This window comes from Carcharodon carcharias, chromosome 9, assembly GCF_017639515.1.
Source record: "Carcharodon carcharias isolate sCarCar2 chromosome 9, sCarCar2.pri, whole genome shotgun sequence".
Taxonomy (NCBI): Eukaryota; Metazoa; Chordata; class Chondrichthyes; order Lamniformes; family Lamnidae; genus Carcharodon; species Carcharodon carcharias.
Window position 1 is genome coordinate 2,886,022 of NC_054475.1, and position 18,728 is coordinate 2,904,749.

At 42.2% G+C, this 18,728-nt stretch overlaps 1 protein-coding gene across 2 annotated transcripts in view; it reads left to right on the forward strand.

Moving 5' to 3' along the window:
* LOC121282515 (plasma membrane calcium-transporting ATPase 1-like) overlaps positions 1–18,728 on the forward strand; it is a 270,618-nt gene that overhangs the window by 12,272 nt on the left and 239,618 nt on the right. Inside the window, exon 1 of one of the 2 annotated variants that reach the window (XM_041196230.1) lies at positions 2,642–2,690. The exons of the other annotated variant lie outside the window; for it this stretch is intronic. The gene's annotated coding sequence lies outside the window, so the exon portion shown is untranslated. Of the gene's footprint in view, positions 1–2,641; positions 2,691–18,728 lie in introns of those variants that run through there. 2 annotated transcript variants of the gene reach the window in all.

Here is an 18,728-nt window from a genome sequence, read left to right on the forward strand (position 1 = left end):
CTCCTATTTCTTAGGTTCTTAAAAATTTATTTTATGAAATATCAATAGAACTCCTATGGGATAGTTGCCTCCACAATGATATCAGTGGTTTAGCTGAGTGGTTGGAAAAGTGGCAGAAGGAGTTCAATCCAGAGAGGTGTGAGGTAATGCATTTGGAGAGGGCAAACAAAGCAAGGGAATACACAATAAATGGGAGAATATTGGGAGGGGTGGAGGAAGTGAGAGACCTTGGAGTGCATGTCCACAGGTTCCTGAAGGTGACAGGACAGGTGGATAAGGTGGTAAAGAAAGCATATGGAATGCTTTCCTTTATTGGATGAGGTATGGAATTAAAAGCAGGGATTTAATACTGGAACTGCATAAAATGCTAGTTAGGCCACAGCTGGAGTTTTGTGTACAGTTCTGGTCGCCACATTACAGGAAGGACATAATTGCTCTGGAGAGAGTACAGAGGAGATTTACAAGAATGTTGCCAGGGCTTGAAAATTGCAGCTATGAGGAAAGATTGGATAGGCTGAGGTTGTTTTCCTTGTGACTGAGGGGTGACCTGATTGAGGTGTAAAAGATTGAGGGGCCGAGATAGAATGGGCAGAAATGTCCTGTTTCCCCAGCAGAGAGATCAATTACTCGGGGGCACAGATTTAAGGTGATTTATAGAAGGATCAGAGGTGACATGAGGAAAAATTTCACCCAGAGGGTGGTGGGTGTCTGGAATTCACTGCCTGGTTTGATTGTGGAGGCAGAAACCCTCAACTCATTTAAAAGGTACCAGGATCTGCACCTAAAGTGTTATAACCTGCAAGGCTATGGATCTGGTGCTGGAAGGTGGGATTAGAATGGGCAGCAAGTTTTTTCTTTCTCGGCCAATGCAGACATGATGGGCTGAATGGCATCTTTCTGTTCCGTAGCTTTTCTATGGTTCTGTGGCATGCTGGCAGTGAATTTGGGGAAAGAGAAGGGTGCTGCTACAAAGATTTACTAGGTTGATTCCTGGGATGAGTGTACTGTCCTGTGAAGAGAGAGTAGATTGTCCTTTCTGGTCAGTATAGAATAATGAAAGGTAATCTCATTGAAACATGAACAATTGAGCAAGTAGAGGCGTTTTACCCTAGCTGGAGTGTCTAGAACTAGGAGTCATAGTCTCAGTAAAAAAGGTAGCCATTTAGGACAAAGATGAAGAGAAATTTCTTCACTCAAAGGGTTGTGGATCTTTGGAATTTTCTACCCCAGTGAACTGTGGATACTTTGCAGTTTGTAACTCTTTCGAGTACAAACACGTTTCCATCTGTTCCTATTCAGATGAAGTTACATTGTTTCATAGTTTGCCATTGTGAGATTTCAACTCTTGATCTTGGGGTTACAAGCCCAGTACCATAAACACTTGGCTATTTAGGCCAAGCCCGCTTAAGAAGACGTAACTCTTTTGAGTACAAAACCCGTTTCCATCTGTTTCAGATGAAGTTACATTGTTTCATAGTTTGCCATTGTGAGATTTGAACTCTTGATCTTGGGGTTACAAACCCAGTACCGTAACCACTTGGCTATTTAGGCCAAGCCCTTAATAATGAGATTGTAACTCTTTCGAGTACAAACACGTTTCCATCTGTTCCTATTCAGATGAAGTTACATTGTTTCATAGTTTGCCATTGTGAGATTTGAACTCTTGATCTTGGGGTTACAAGCCCAGTACCATAACCACTTGGCTATTTAGGCCAAGCTACTTTGCAGTTAGTAGCACACTCACCTCTGAGTCACAAGGTTCTGGGTTCAAGTCCCACTCGGGTTTGAATGCAAAAGTCAATACTGATACTCTAGCACAGTGTTGAAGGAACATTGTACTTTCTGAGGTGCCATCTCTCGGATGAGATGTTAAATCAAGGCTCCATCTGCCTGCCCGGGTGGTTGCAAAAGATCCAATAGCACTATTTTGAAGAAGAGCAGGGGAGTTATCCAAAGTGTTCTGGCCAATATCTATCCTGCAATCAACATCAGAAACACAGATTATCTGATCATTATCACATTGCTGTTTATGGAAGTTTTCTTTGTGTATATCGGTTGCTGCTTTTCCTACATTACAGCAGTGACTACTGTAAAAGTACTTCATTGGCTGTAAAGTGCTTTGAGATGTCCAGTGGTTGTGAAAAGCGCTATAGAAATGCAGGTCTGTTTTTAATATTCAAGCTAGATAGTGCCAACAATGTAAGGGATATGGGGATGGGGCAGAAAGTGGAGTTGATATAGAAGCTCAGTCAAGGTCATACAGATTGGCCAAACAGGCCATACGACCTACTCCAGCTTGTATTTCTTTTATCTTATGATCACCAAGTTAAATTTGCCTGCTGTTTTAAAGGGCAAGATCATTATGCTACATAATGTGCAAATCATCCTTCTGCTACTAAAGTGAAGGCCTATCCTTTTTAAGGGCACAAAATTCAATTAGAGAGTTAATGCTAGGCGAGTTCATTCAGAGATAAGCATGATTGATATTTAAGAGTCTTCAGATCTATTATTTTTATGTCCCAGAGTGGTTCCTATGCTAGTGTGCTAATTTTTTTGTAGAGGCTAGTCATTTCTCTTACTGTGGGAAATGCTGAAGGTCTGTTGTCTCAACCAGAGTTGCATCATTTTCTACTGACTGGTACAGGATGGCATTGGCAGAAACCTGAGCGGCTTCCCTGGCAACCTCCCGGGTAGGGGAATGTAAAACTATTCTTGATATGTGCTGACATGCTGTACATCATACCAATGTAATCAATCACTTAATTATTTTTCTGTTGCAGACAAGTTGGAATGGTGGTTTGGAGGGGAGGGGTCCTCCGGCAGTAGGTGGTGACCTTTTTCCTCTTGCTAGAATTTTTGGATAATTCACTAAGTAAAATTTCTTGAACTTGTTGAGGGAGTAAAAATGTCATTTATCTACTTTTTATGTTTTGCTGGCAGCCTGTAGAATTTGCATTAAAAGAATTTGTGCTTGTGTTACATCGTATATCCTTAGCAAAGCCCAAAGCATTTAATCATCAATGCATTGTGATTCAAGTGCTACAGTTAATATTCGAGCTAGATAGTGTCAAAATGTAAATGCTGCACACTCAGCAGCCACTTTAATGCAACAAGGTTTTTTAGGTAAGAGGAATAACCAATTAATCTGTGTTGGCTAAGGGAAGAATGTTAACCAGGATATGAGTCTCACTGTCTGCTCTTCAGATTGAGACTCAGGATTTTGTTTGCGTTGTTTGGCCAGCTAAACTGGGCTTCAGCTTAACGTCTCATCTATGAGATGGCTGTTCTGAAAATGCAAGATTCTTTTAAAATTGTAGAGTAGATCCACTTTAGATCATGTAGCATCATTTTTATTGAGATATTAAACTGAGTCCCTGTCTGCTCCATCAGTTAAACAGAGAAGATCCCATGTCATTATTTTGAAGAAGAACAGGGGTGTTTATCCCTAGTGTCTTGGCCAATACTTATCCTGTAACCAGCATCATAAAAACAGATTATCTGGTGATTATCACATTGCTGTTGTGGAACCTTGCTGTGCACAGATTGGCTGCTGTGCTTCCTGCATTACAACAGTAACTACACTCTGAAATTAATTAATTAGCTGTAAAGTGCTCTGGGGTGACTTGAAGTCATGAAAGGTGCTATGTCAATGCAAGTCTTCATTCTTTTAAATCACTCATCAGCAACATTCTGGGGGGAAAGATGCTAATAAAATAATTTGCGTTTAGATGGTAGAAAGAAAGCATTGATAGTGTATTGACCAGGAGGTGTTATTGAGCATGACCCTTTGGACCGGAGCTAACATTGGATCAGAGACCATTGTTGCACATCAGTGCTCCAGTTTCAACTGCTAATTCATCTCTGTCAGGACCACTTCAGCTCCCAAAATTTGGTTGTCAGTTGATGCTTAAAGGGTTATTGATAGTGCCTGTCTTAATTCTTTAAAAAATGTGTTATTTACTCAGCAGCACATGATGCAATTGTTAGAAAATTAATTTCCTGCCAGAGTGTGCTACTGGGAGCCTTTGTGCTTTTTATCCACAGTATCCTTAAGATGTTGCTGTTGAACACTTCAGTGAAATCCTTGTTTGGAATATTTAGGACAGCACTTGTTTAAGAGAATGTCCTTCACTTAAAAAATTGGCGTAACTGAGATGATATGTTAGTCCTTATATGGAGCTACATGGTTGTATTTACTGTTTGTGATTTTCTCTCCTATCCATCTGAATTGTCTTTTCTTCCTTTTACTAAAACATGTCTCATTTATTGATTTGGAAATGGACTGTAACCTAGTCAGTGTCAGCGTAACCCTATAACTGCTTCTTTTGATCCGAGGGAAAATTGAACGGACTCCCTAGTTTAACCTCTGCTTAGAATTCCTGGCTAATAACAAAGACCCAGTATGTGATGTGTGAACACATCTACTTGGTACCATTTCAGGTTGCGGTGTTTTGGGTACCGCAACTAGCTTCACATCCCAGGTTGGTTAAACTCTGCCAATTTTTGATTATTGAATTAGGCATGTAACGGTAGAACTGTGGATAGTGTAAAGTGAATAATGCAGCTCAAATTTAATATGGGTTCTGATGGCTCTACAGGGTTAAGGTGGCTTATGATCTGTATTCGAATTCAAAGAATCATTGTCAACCCAAGGGATTGCCAATAGATCTGTTTTTGAACCTTGACATTTAATTGCAGCATTTTATTTGTATATTTATTATAACTTCTAAAAGGAAAATATTTCTGCCAAGTTAAAAATGGTGCTGAAATTAGATTCAATACGAAGGTTTCTGATGAGATACCATCACTGCATAATTGTACTGTTCGTGATTGACAGAGTATTGTGAAATGTCCTGCAGTTGGAACAAATTATAGTATTAATAAAGCCATAATATATATTTGAATCCTAGAAAATTCAAAGTGAAGTACCTGTCTGTTATGTGTGCAGATCTCCTGTCCATCACATCACATTTGGTGGGTGCATTTATTGCAGAAATTCTTAGTTGATTAAATTTTCATAAGCCATTCAAGCAATCTTTCTTCTTGTGTCCCCTCACCAACAGAAAGATATCTTATTAACACAGTCATCAGAATTTCTGTAACCTATCACTCAAACAATCTGTGGTTGGGGGATGGGGGTGGTAGGAGAAGGCTAGATCTTTCTTTTCAGATTTGACTTGTAACTTGAAGGTGAGTCCTTAAGCAAATTTTTGATTCTAATTTTCAGCCCTATTTAATTTACATCACTTGACTTTGTAACCCTAAACTTCACCTTGGTAACAGAGTAACACATTGACCATTGACACTCCAGTCCCTATAAAAACAGTACATTATCTGTTTTTTATTGTGTGAGCAGCAGCAACATGATGAACTCTTCCAAGAAGTATATGCCCATTGTCACATTTTGTAACAGATGCAAACTAATCTTTTTTTTAAATGAAGACAGGGATTTTATCCTAGGACCTAAAATTTACAAACACAAAATAATTTTCTAGTGATGATATCACAGTGGAAACCTTAGTCTTCAAGCTCATTTCAATCCAGTTTTAGCTTGGCAGCCTTGTTTGCCTTTTGGAAGTAATAACAAGCATTATATACTTTTTTAGAAAGGTACAAATTGCCTGGATTGCACAGAGTAATTGAGCAGTGATTTTTAAAAGGATTTTTAAAGAGGAGGTATATTGATTTATATTTTTGAAATATCGAGTTGAGGGCTATGGGGAACTGGTACGAAAGAGGAGTTGAGGCCTGGGGCAGATCAGCCATGATCTTATTGAATGGCAGGACAGGCTTGAGGGGCTGAATGGCCTACTTCTATTTCTTATGTTCTTATGCCAGGTAAGGTGTTAAGCGTCTCTAATCTGAGTGTGGGGGAGCTGATAATGGTAGACTCCTCATTCTTCAAGCAAGCCCACACTAAATTACCGCATCATCTTCATGACTGAAGAGAGATTGGCATGAACATCCACAGAACAGGCAGTTCATGTTGGTGCTTGGGGAACTTCTGGAGCTGGCTGGCTTGTCAGATGTTGCGAGTTTGATGTGGATGGTCCTCAAAGCATGCTGAACCAAACTTCACTGTTTCCCTCCATGTTGGCCGGTCAGCTGCAGTGTCCTCCCAAGAGAGGTTGTCTGCAATATAGAAGTTTGTAAGACTTTCTTTTTAGAGTGTTGCTTGTACTGACCACCTTGATGTCATTTACCAGCCTGAGAGAGTTTCCCATAGAAGATCTGCTTGGGGATCCTGTAGACGCCCATGCAGAAGACATGGCCTGCCCATCTAAATTGAATTTTCTGGAGAGTCTGTTGAGCCCAGCACGTTGAAGGATCTTGCTCTTTGTGCTTTCGTCCTGCTGTTGAATTTTCATGGTCAACCTCGAATGTCTTTGGAGGAAAAGTTCCAGAGCTTTAATGTGACGCTTGTAGCGGATCCAGGTTTCCACGCCATGTAGGCTGGTAAAGTTTGACTTTCATCTTCAGCTTAATTCCATGTTGCTTCCAGGCATGGTCATGCTGTTAACCATCGGCAGAACTTGCTATCTGAACGCTTACACTGATACCTTCAACAATTGCGGTGTCCCTCAAGAGCACACTACCAAGGTATGAGAATTTTTAATCCCAAAACTAAATGTGAGCAATTCCATGGGAGATCTGCAGATATATTCTAAGGATGCTGTAACTTCATTGTACAGTAGCTGTTTATTGCATGATGTTCATCACACTGTCTGAAGTTTGGCTCTGAAACTGAGTGGAAGCATTTGTCCTTTTATTGATATCGATCTTAGTGTCAATTTTAGAAAAATGATTGCTTTTATACTTATGGTATTCTTGCAGCAGAGATCCCTTGTGACCTAAATTTGGATTTTCTCGTAATTGATCTAAACTGACTATGCATTCTGTGAAACTCCTGGTTTTATTCTGGAATCACTCTGTGCTGTCTTTAATTTTAATAAATTGTATAGCATCGCACCTCTGCTGAGGAAGTAGCCTGCTCTCTGGCTTTTGCTATTAATGCCATTGTAGATCATGCTGAAAGGTGAGAGGTCAGACTAAGGCGATAGTTTTTTAAAAAAAATATCACAACTATACTCTCTTTCAACTATGCCCACTTTCTCAGCACCCCCCCTCCCCCCAAAAAAAACCTTTTTCTGGGAATTGTCATGCTCCATGCTCTGCCATTGCTGGTCTTGCTGACCTTACATTCTCATTATGTGAATCTCTATTCTGTCCCTTTTTGTTGCACAGCATGTTGTGTGCATCTTTGTTTGATGGATGCAATTATGCAACAAATTTGTAACTTTCCACTAAGCATTCACATTTAGAAGTGGCTATATTGCTAAGGCAACCGAACAGTGAAGCAGCAAGCACGGTTGTGGCATTTAAAATCCTAGCATCTGTTCTATAAAATAACCTGCTGGGTAGGGAGTTGTAAGACTGTAATTCAATTACTAGGGTTCTACTGACTTTTTAATGTTGTCAGAGCCCCTTGATTGCCATCCATTTAAAAACAACTTGCAACAATTTCTGTAGAGATAAAAACAAAAAACTGTGGATGCTGGAAATCCAAAACAAAAACAGAATTACCTGGAAAAACTCAGCAGGTCTAGCAGCATCGGCGGAGAAGAAAAAAGTTGACGTTTCGAGTCCTCATGACCCTTCAACAGAACTGAGTAAAATTAGGAGAGGGGTGAAAAATAAGCTGATTTAAGGTGGAGGGTGGGGGGAGAGAAGTTGGGGGGGGTGCGGATGGGGAGTATGATTGTAGGGACAAGCAAGCAGTGATAGGAGCAGATAATCAAAAGATGTCACAGACAAGAACAAAGAGGTGTTGAAGGTGGTGATATTATCTAAACGAATGTGCTAATTAAGAATGGATGGCAGGACACAAGGTACAGCTCTAGTGGGGGTGGGGTGGAATAAGAATAACAGGACATAATAATGGAAATAGGTGGGAAAAGAAAAATCTATAAATTATTGGAAAAAACAAAAGGGAGGGGAAAGAAACGGAAAAGGGGTGGGGGTAGAGGGTTTCAAGGACAGACATGTGGGCAAGAGAGCGGGGTGGTGTGTTAAAATGGCAAGTGACAGGGAGGTTTGGGTCATTCTTGCAGACAGACTGCAGGTGTTCTGCAAAGCAGTCGCCCAGTTTGCGTTTGGTCTCTCCAATGTAGAGACTGCATTGGGAGCAATGAATGCAGTAGACTAAGTTGGGGGAAATGCAAGTGAAATGCTGCTTCACTTGAAAGGAGTGTTTGGGCCCTTGAACGGTGAGGAGAGAGGAAGTGAAGGGGCAGGTGTTACATCTTTTGCGTATGCATGGGGAGGTGCCGTAGGTGGAGGTTGAGGAGTAGGGGGTGATGGAGGAGTGGACCAGGGTGTCCCGGAGGGAATGATCCCTACGGAATGCCGCCGGGGAGGAAGGGAAGATGTGTTTGATGGTGGCATCATGCTGGAGTTGGTGGAAATTGCGGAGGATGATCCTTTGGATGCGGAGGCTGGTGGGGTGATAAGTGAGGACAAGGGGGACCCTATCATGTTTCTGGGAGGGAGGAGAAGGCGTGAGGGCAGATGCGTGGGAGATGGGCCGGACACGGTTGAGGGCCCTGTCAACGACCGTGGGTGGAAAACTTCGGTTAAGGAAGAAGGAGGACAGTATAAATTTCATCACACTTCTACTTCCATTTAACTCTGAAGAAGAGTCATACAGACTTGAAACATCAACTCTGTTTCTCTCTCCACAGATGCTGTCAGACCTGCTGAGTTTTTCCAGCACTTTCTGTTTTTGTTTCAGATTTCCAGCATCTGCAGTATTTTGCTTTTACGTCCCATGTTTGTTGTGCAGACAAGCAAGCTCACAGTGTCTCTTCTGCACCTCCCCTACCCCAATAACATTTCCTGGTGAAATAAAAGAAACATTATTGTAGAGCAAGATCAAGTAGTGATTTGATGGCTTTCAAATGACTTGTGTGGCATTTCTGTCAGATGTTTGCTGCCATGACTACTGAAACTTGGAATTCGCAAATATATTGATTTTTTTTTTAGAATATTTACTTTCTTCTAAGGTAATAAAATCTTCACACAGCCACTCATTCGCTCCCTTGGTGAGAGGATGGATAATAAGGTGTGGCTAAGAGGAAAACCTTTTGTAGTGGTAACAAAATCCAAAGATGTGAGAGTAGTTACAAGAGCAGCATTCGTGTGGGAATAGACTGGTAGAGAATCTGGGTTGGCTTTTGGGGCCATTTGGCCATTTTCATTGTTTATTTGTGGTTTGGAAGAAGGGATCCTGTAGCTCTCCAATGTAGCAAAATTAGTCGCTGTTGTAAATAACAGCATATTTACAAAAACCAGAAGCATCTTGATAGGTTGGAAAAGTGGGCCGAAATTGGGAGGTATTGTTTAGTGTAGAGGAATCAAAATCACAAAGTTAGGGAAGGGGACTGTTTGGAGGTTTAGTGGAAAATACTTTTTTAATCATCAGCACCATCTCTAACACTCATGAAAAAGCGTAGAATGTATAGCTTGAGGGATCAAGCCCGAGTCTGCACAACACATTGGATTCACTCATGTTTTATGTATTGAGTTGGAGCTGGCTCATGAGGTTGTGCTAGTGAATTGATTCAGTAAGCAATGGCTCTGGTCGGCTCTGTTCACCTTTTTTATCTTTGTCGGCTGAGATAGAACAGGCAAGTGGGCATGGTCGGATGCTGGCGGCATGTGCCATTTTGTTATTGTCTGTAGGGATTGTAGCTCAATCCCTACAGCCCTCACCGAACTCCTTGTACTAATTATGGTTCCTTCCATCTGTGCTGCTTTATCCATGAGTGGTTATAAATGTCTTCGAGCTACTCATAGTTCTACTCATGTTTTTGATGTATTGTATTTCTCAAGTCATGAAGTTTGAATGTGATATGCGGTTACCAGTATAACTTTGGAGCTAGATACAGTGGTGGTTTATCTGTGCCTTATTTGAGTTTAAACCCACTGTAATAACCCCCTGCAGAAATGTCATAGCTTTGAATTAAACCATTTGTCTTTATTGCTAAGTAGCATACAACATGAATTTGAAGATGTGATCTAACAACTTGACAGTTGACCTGCAGTGCAAACAAAAATAGAAATTAAGGCAGGGGGAAATCAGTGATGAAACATAGGGCAGAATCTTCTGTTCGGCGTGCAGGGGCCGACACGTAAAATGACACGTGGTGATGTCGGGCGTCACCGTGCACCATTCTGATCTGTTGGCGGGCGCGCACCGGAGTCAGCTGCATGCCTGCCAAACTGTCAAAGGCCTGTTCTGGCCATTCATAAACTAATTAAAGTAATTGTCAGGGCTGCCCGTCTAACCTTAAGGTTGGTGGGCAGGCAAAGAGCTACACGTTTTTCATGGAACCTCATACACAGGCGGGAAAAGGTTTCATGAAGGGTTTATTAATTAACTAAAAATTTTTATGAAGATTCATGAGGGGGCGTGTCTGAATGATTCTTTTTAAAAAAAAATTTTTCCATGTTTATAACAACTTAATGTCCGAGGCAGCCTGACTCTCCCTCCTCCCCCAGCCTGCACAGGTAGCGCTGAGTGCTTCTGGGTGCGCATCACACTGGCCGGGCCTTAATTGGCCAGCCCACGTAAAATGGTGGCACGCAACTGATTGCGGGTGGCGATCGGCTCCACGCCCTCGCCCGACGGGGAGAAAATTCTCCCCATAGAATTCATTTTCTGCACCTTTTCAAGATTTCGACTCAGCCCACATGAGATTTTTTTTTATTCAACATGATTGTATTATTTAATTACTGCAATCCATCCCTAGTTCCTTGCGGATTACTGTTCTGTTAATGTATTTAATCCTCTTGGGTTAACATTTTTACCTGCTCTAAAATTCTAGGTAGATTATTGCTAAAGACTTGAGATCCTGTGTCAAACCTGGTCCCACATTACCTCCTGTGCAATAATAAAACTGATGGAATAAGTACAGACTTGATACTGGAATTATCATTATTTCATGGACGTGCGTTAGACATGCTAGCTGAACTGGACACCTGCCAGGGCAAAGCAGTGGTGGTCTGCACTGAGCTCCATATCCACAACTGGCATGCCTATGTGGTATGTACAATTTACGGGATGCACTGCAGCAACTCAGAAGGGTCACTTTGACTGCACCTCCCTCCCCTCTGACCACCAAGAAGAACACCTCCCTCCATCCAGCTTTCACTATATGTTGCCATTCCTTAATCATTGCTGGGGCAGAATCTTGATATTCTGTACCTAACACCTTTGTGGGTGCATCATCACTATAAGGATTGGAATGGTAAAAGGAAAAGGTCCATCAGCAGCATCTTGGAACAAACTAGGGACAGGCAATAAAAGCAGCCTTACCTGCATCATCCATATCCTGGAAACAGAATAAAGTAGCCAGTTTATTGACCTGAATGATTTGTGCATTTGTTGGTCAGCTTTGGAACAGCACCAGTGTTGATGTTGATAGCCATTCTACTGTCAGTATGTATGTCTGGAAAAACAAAACTTAAAAGTTTACTTCAGTTTTGGTTTTACACTAAACAAATGACAATTTGTTCTTCATTAATTTACACACACAGTGTTAAACGATGTAAACCATGCATTTGTTTTTTTTTTTGAGTCAGTGGACTTCCTAGAACTAAAAATGCTGGATTTGTAGCAACCCGCAGTATTTGGCGTGTCATGCCTGCGTTGTCTCTTTGAAAGAGTAGTCATACTTAGCCCTATACCGCTGTGTCATGTCCATACCCCTGTTAAGGTCCTCATCCTCACTGCCAGTTCCAGATTGACCATTATTTTGTAATTCTTTAAGCTTTTGTGATGTTTTGCACATTTAGGTTTTGGCTTTCCTCCTCCTATTCTCAGTTCAGAAAAACCATTATAATGCAACACTGCTTATTTGAGATCCATCTATACTTGTGGAATAATATCTAAATTATATTACACATGGTGTGACTCCTGCAGGCATGGCATATCATCTTGTGGAGCCCAAATTGGGGATAGTTTCCTTGTTGTACTACTTGGTACTGCTGGTTGGATTCAAGAAGTTTTATTTAACAAGAAGCATTATAAAACAAAGTATGGCATCGAGCCACAGAAGGAAATATTGGGTCTGGTGACCAAAAGCTTGGTCAAAAATGTGGATTTTTATGTTTGTTAAAGGAAGGAAGTAGGTGGGGAGATGCACAGTTTTGGACCTAGGCAACTGAAGGCATGGCCACCAGTGATGGAGCAATTATAATTTGGAATGCACAAAAGGCCAGAATTAGAGGAGAACAGATATCTCGGAGGGTTGTAACACTGGAGGAGATTTCAGCGATAAGGAAGGGCGAAGTGAAGCCCTGGAGGAATTTGAAAACAAGGATGAGAATTTTAAAATCAAGACGTGGCTTGACTGGGATATAGGTCAATGAGCATGGGGGTGACAGCGGAATGGAACTTGAGTTAAGACACAGACAGCAGAGTTTTTTGGATGACCTCAAGTTTACAGAGAGTAGAATATGGGAGACGAGCCAGGAGTGGATTGGAATAGCCGAGTCTAGAGGTAATAAAGACATGGAGATTTTGCAAAAGGTAGCTTGTTCCACTAGATTTTCAGTCGAGTTTTGAAAAGAAAACATATGAAGGTGAGCTGTGCAGCCACGGGGCTTTACAGTAACTTGAAAAGCCCAGCTTTGCATTTCCCCAAGTCAGCAAGAAAACATCTGGTGTGAGAAGCTGCTGATCACAGTCTCAGATATGGAGAAAACATCAAGTCTAAAACTGACGCTTTTCCTCACAATTCTAGCGTCACAGTAAAAGATTGGACTGTATTCTGTGCATTAAAACTGAAACGAGAGTTGTTTAGCCTGGAAGTTCTTTTGACTGAGCTTGTCAAATTGAGAAATTTCTGCTTTCAATTTAAAATGAAAACATGTAACTGTTCTTGGCTAAGTGCAGCTTGAACATGATCCCTATAGTGGGAAGTTGAGACCTGGGGTTGAAATATTTGCATATAGGCCTAACAAATAAGGAAGTTTGCATTCATTCAGCTTTGATGCCACATCAACAATTTCCAGTTCCCTGGCCCCAACCACTTCCTCTTCACCATGGACGTCCAATCCCTCTACACCTCCATCCCCCACCAGGATGGTCTGAGGGCCCTTAGCTTCTTCCTCGAACAGAGGCCCAAACAATCCCCATCCACCACTACTCTCCTCCGTCTGGCTGAACTTGTTCTCATACTGAACAATTTCTCCTTCAACTCCTCTCACTTCCTCCAAATAAAAGGTGTGGCTATGGTATATCCGCATGGGCCCCAGCTATGCCTGTCTCTTTATGGGGTATGTGGAACATTCCTTGTTCCGGTCCTACTCCGGCCCCCTTCCACAACTCTTTCTCCAGTACATTGATGATTACTTCGGTGCCGCTTCATGCTCTCGTCGGGACTTGGAAAAATTTATTAATTTTGCTTCCAATCTCCACCCCTCCATCGTTTTCACGTGGTCCATCTCTGAACTTCCCTTCTCTTCCTTGACCTCTCTGTCTCAATCTCTGGTGATAGACTGTCCACCAATATCCATTACAAGCCTACCAACTCCCACATTTACCTAGACTACAGCTCCTCACACCCCACTTCCTGTAAGGACTCCATCCCATTCTCTCAGTTCCTTCGCCTCCATCGCATCTGTTCCAATGATGCTACCTTCAAAAACAGTTCCTCTGACGTGTCCTCCTTCTTCCTTAACCGAGGTTTTCCACCCACGGTCGTTGACAGGGCCCTCAACCGTGTCCGGCCCATCTCCCACGCATCCGCTCTCACGCTGCCTTCTCCTTCCCAGAAACATGATAGGGTCCCCCTTGTCCTCACTTATCACCCCACCAGCCTCTGCATTCAAAGGATCATCCTCCGCCATTTCCGCCAACTCCAGCATGATGCCACCACCAAACACATCTTCCCTTCTCCCCCCCCCCCCCCCCCCCCACCCCGTCTGCATTCCGTAGGGATCGTTCCCTCTGGGACACCCTGGTCCACTCCTCCATCACCCCCTACTCCTCAACCCCCACCTATGGCACCTCCCCATGCCCACGCAAAAGATGTAACACTTGCCCCTTCACTTCCTCTCTCCTCACCGTCCAAGGGCCCAAACACTCCTTTCAAGTGAAGCAGCATTTCACTTGCATTTCCCCCAACTTAGTCAACTGTATTCGTTGCTCCCAATGCGGTCTCCTCTACATTGGAGAGACCAAACGTAAACTGGGCGACCGCTTTGCAGAACACCTGCAGTCTGTCTGCAAGAATGACCCAAACCTCCCTGTCGCTTGCCATTTTAACACTCCACCCTGCTCTCTTGCCCACATGTCTGTCCTTGGCTTGCTGTATTGTTCCAGTGAAGCCCAACGCAAACTGGAGGAACAGCACCTTATTCTGACTAGGCACTTTACAGCCTTCTGGACTGAATATTGAATTCAACAACTTTAGGTCTGGAACTCACTCCTCCATCCCCACCCCCTTTCTGTTTCTTCCCCCTTCCTTTTGTTTTTTCCAATAATTTATATAGATTTTTCTTTTCCCACCTATTTCCATTATTTTTAAATCTTTTATGCTCCCCCCACCCCCACTAGAGCTATACCTTGAGTGCCCTACCATCCATTCTTAATTAGCACATTCGTTTAGATAATATCACCAACTTCAATACCTCTTTGTTCTTTTGTCTGTGACATCTTTTGATGATCTGCTCCTATCACTACTTGCTTGTCCCTACAACCACACCACCCCCCTCCACTTCTCTCCCCCCACCTTAAACCAGCTTATATTTCACCCCTCTCCTTGGATTCACAAAGTTCTGTTGAAGGGTCATGAGTACTCGAAACGTCAACTCTTTTCTCCTCCGCCGATGCTGCCAGACCTGCTGAGTTTTTCCAGGTAATTCTGTTTTTGTTTTTGATACCAAGTTGTTTAAGGGTGATGCAAGGTTCTGAGGGAGAGGGTTAACCTGTGTACATTATGTACTGAGATGTTACAAAACATTCTTCCCTTTCTTAACACAGTTCTTTAAGGGAAGATAGCGTAGTAATGAAAGCACACATTGTATTTGTTTAAAAAAGGATCATCATTTTTAGGGATGATGACTTAACACTTTTTTTAACTAACCTTGATCTATGGTAAAAGTTGGGAATCAACAGAAGGTGACTTATAGGGATAAAGTCTAATCTTTATTTCCCTTGACTGAGGTAAGTAACCCTTTCTGGGGGGGGCAGGCATGAATTTCTTTTTGTTTATTTCAGGGCTTTCCACACTAATGTAGTTTTTCTTTATATGGGTTATTTTCACAAGGTGATAGGTCAAGCTTGTTCTGTTCCCTAAATCTCAGCATTTTGGTTATTTCAAATATGGTTGTTTTCCTGACCAATTTTCTAGTCTGCACAATTGTACAGAAGTTGTTTTGGATATCTGCTAGAATCACCCTCAGGTGGTAGCTTTTGTTAAGTGTATAATAGCAAGTTTGAACTGTATCCAACAAAGATGGTGAGGGTTACATTAAAGTCTTCAAACTGATCTAACTTATTATACGTCCCTAATGTATATTCATAGATATTCAGGAGCCCAACCCAATTCAACCATTTTGAATAGAAAGAGGCTATGAGCTGACGGTAGTGCTACTTGTATAATCACAGAATCGTAGTGCAGAAGAGGCCGTTCACCCCATCGAGTCTGCACCGACACATGAGAAACACCTGACCCTACCTACCTAATCCCATATACCAGCATTTGGCCCATAGCCTTGAATGTTATGACATGCCAAGTGCTCATCCAGGTACTTTTTAAAGGATTTGAGGCAACCACCCTCCCAGGCCCCTCTGGGTAAAATATTTTTTTCTTACATCCCCCCCCCCCCCCCCCCCCGGGCCCCCCAAACCTCCTTCACCTTCAACCTATGTCCCCTTGTGACTGACCCTTCAACTAAGGGGAACAGCTGCTCCCTGTCCACCCTGTCCATGCCCCTCATAATCTTGTACACCTCGATCAGGTTGCCCCTCAGTCTTCTCTGCTCCAACAAAAACAACCCAAGTCTCTCCAACCTCTCTTCATAGCTTAAATGTTTCATCCCAGGCAACATCCTGGTGAATCTCCTCTGCACCTCCTCCAGTGCAATCACATCCTTCCTATGATGTGGCGACCAGAACTGCACACAGTACTCCAGTTGTGGCCTCACCAAGGTTCTATACAACTCCAACATGACCTCCCTACTTTTGTAATCTGTGCCTTGATTGATAAAGGCAAGTGTCCCATATGCCTTTTTCACCACCCCACTAACATGCCCCTCCACCTTCAAAGATCTATGGACTCACACACCAAGGACCCTTTGTTCCTCAGAGCCTCCTAGTGTCATGCTGTTCATTGAATACTTCCTTGTCAAATTACTCTTTCCAGAAAAAGTGTATTACCTCACACTTTTCAGGGTTAAATTCCATCTGCCACTTATCTGCCCATTTGACCATCCCATCTATATCTTCCTGTAGCCCAAGACACTCAACCCCACTATTAACCACCCAGCCAATCTTTGTGTCATCTGCAAATTTACTAATCCTACTCCCCAATATTAATTGGGTTTTTAATTGAACTTGGGTGGTGGGCATTAACTTATCTTCCCATGCATAGGAGCAGACTGAAACTATTTGTTATGTTTGGGGTTACAAGTTTTACAATGTGCGTTTCTAAGTAGAAACTTAAAAGTGTGTAAAGACCAGACTCCAGGTCTATGCGTCACCACCTGGCTATCCAGAGTGCATCATAGTGCAGAGTGCATCATAGTGTACACTAGTTTTGTCACAGGTTTACCATCTCTCAATTGAAATCTTGAAATTGCACTAGCAACTTAGACAATTGCTACAGACTGAAATCCTGTGTTACTGACATGCTGCAAAAAGTGCATCATGGTTTATATCCATCTTTTTTTTCTGGCTGTTTTCCCTTAAATTGAATGACTAGGTAACAACACTGGTGAAAGAATTTTTTCTATCTTAATGCCGTGAAATTTACTTCTCCCCCTCGCTCCTTCTCCTCCTCTTTTCTTCCCCTTCTATTCATGGTCCTATTGCTGTATAAATATCCTGAATTAGACATGTTGTAATTTTGAGGGTAGGTTTTAAACTGCATTGTACTACTTTTTCCACTGGCTTCCCCCACCCAAAAACAAAATGGGAAGTCTTGACCTGGCTTAATTCATTTGAAATCTGTGTTGCATCCTGGAACCTATTAACTGAGGAATATACTTAAATCATTCACTAAAATAAAAGCAGAAAACTGTAAATGCTGGAGATCCAAAATAAAAATAGAAAGCGCTGGAAAAACTCAGAAGAGAAATAAAGTTAATGTTCCCATTAGAATATAACACTTCTTCGGAACTGAAGAGAGGTAGAAATGGGATGGGTTTCATGCTATTGAAAAAACGGAGAGGGGGGTCAGGTGGAACAAAAGGCAAGGTCAGGGATGGGGGAGAGTAAATACCAAAGATGATATGGAACAAAAGGCAAAGGGAGTGGTAATGGTAGTAGTAAAGAAACAAAGCATTGATCCAGAGTGAGTGTTAATAGCAGAATAAAGACCAAAAGCAAAAAGATAGGGCAGAATCATCCCAGATTTGCATTAAGTAGTGGGTAGGAAAAATAACATTTTACCCGCCAGCCGCGATGGTGGCTTTTCACACCATATCATCCCAATCCCACCTCATTAATCTTGCATTCCTGGGGAACAGTCAGTTTCAATGGCAAGCGGGCTCTCATTTGCCCACCACGTGATCACCTTGCTGCTTCCTCACACTGAGTGCCATCTTTAAAGTGTAGCCTTGTTCCAGTCCTACTCAGCACCCCTCCCACAACTCTTTTATCCAGTGCCTCAATGACTGTATCGATGCCACTTCCTGGCCTCCCCTGGAGCTGGAAAAATTAAATCAATTTTGCTCTCAATTCCCACCCCTCTCACTTTCAACACTTCTCCACTGGTCCATCTCCAACACTTCTCTTCCCTTCCTTGACTTCTTGGTCTCCATTTCTGGGGATAGACTGTCTATTAATATTCATTACTTCCACAGCTACCTCGACTATACTTTATCACACCCTGCTTCCGTTCCATTCTCCCAGACTGGAACAAGGAATTTTCCACATATTCAACAAAAAGACGGGCTTAACCAGGGCTCAAGCAGGTACCCATAGCCACACCTTTTATCTGGAGGAAGTGAGACAAATTAAAGGACAAATTGTTCAATAAGGGAACAAGTTCAGCCAGGCAGAGGAAGGCGGTGGTGGATGGGAACTGTTCGGGCCTCTGTTCAAGGAAGAGGCAGAGGGCCCTCAGTCCATCAGGTATAGGGGGATTGGACAGCCATAGTGAAGAAGAGGCAGTTAAGACTAAGAAACTGAAAACTGTTCAAATGAGGTAGGGCTGTTATGATCCAGCAGTTTGGTAAAGTTGAGTTATTTAAATAATCCCAGAGAGAAACTTTAAACAACTATCATAACCTATAATATTAAGTGACATATTTGAGGTGCAACCCTAAATTCAGGAATCAGACCACCTGTTCTCGAGGTTTTATATTAAACTAAATGAAATTTTTTATTAATTTACACAAGTTAAATATATCCACATGGCTACAAATTACTACTATCATAATTTTTAACAAATTCCCAAACTAATCTCCATTAAGGCAACAGCAACCCATAGACTTAA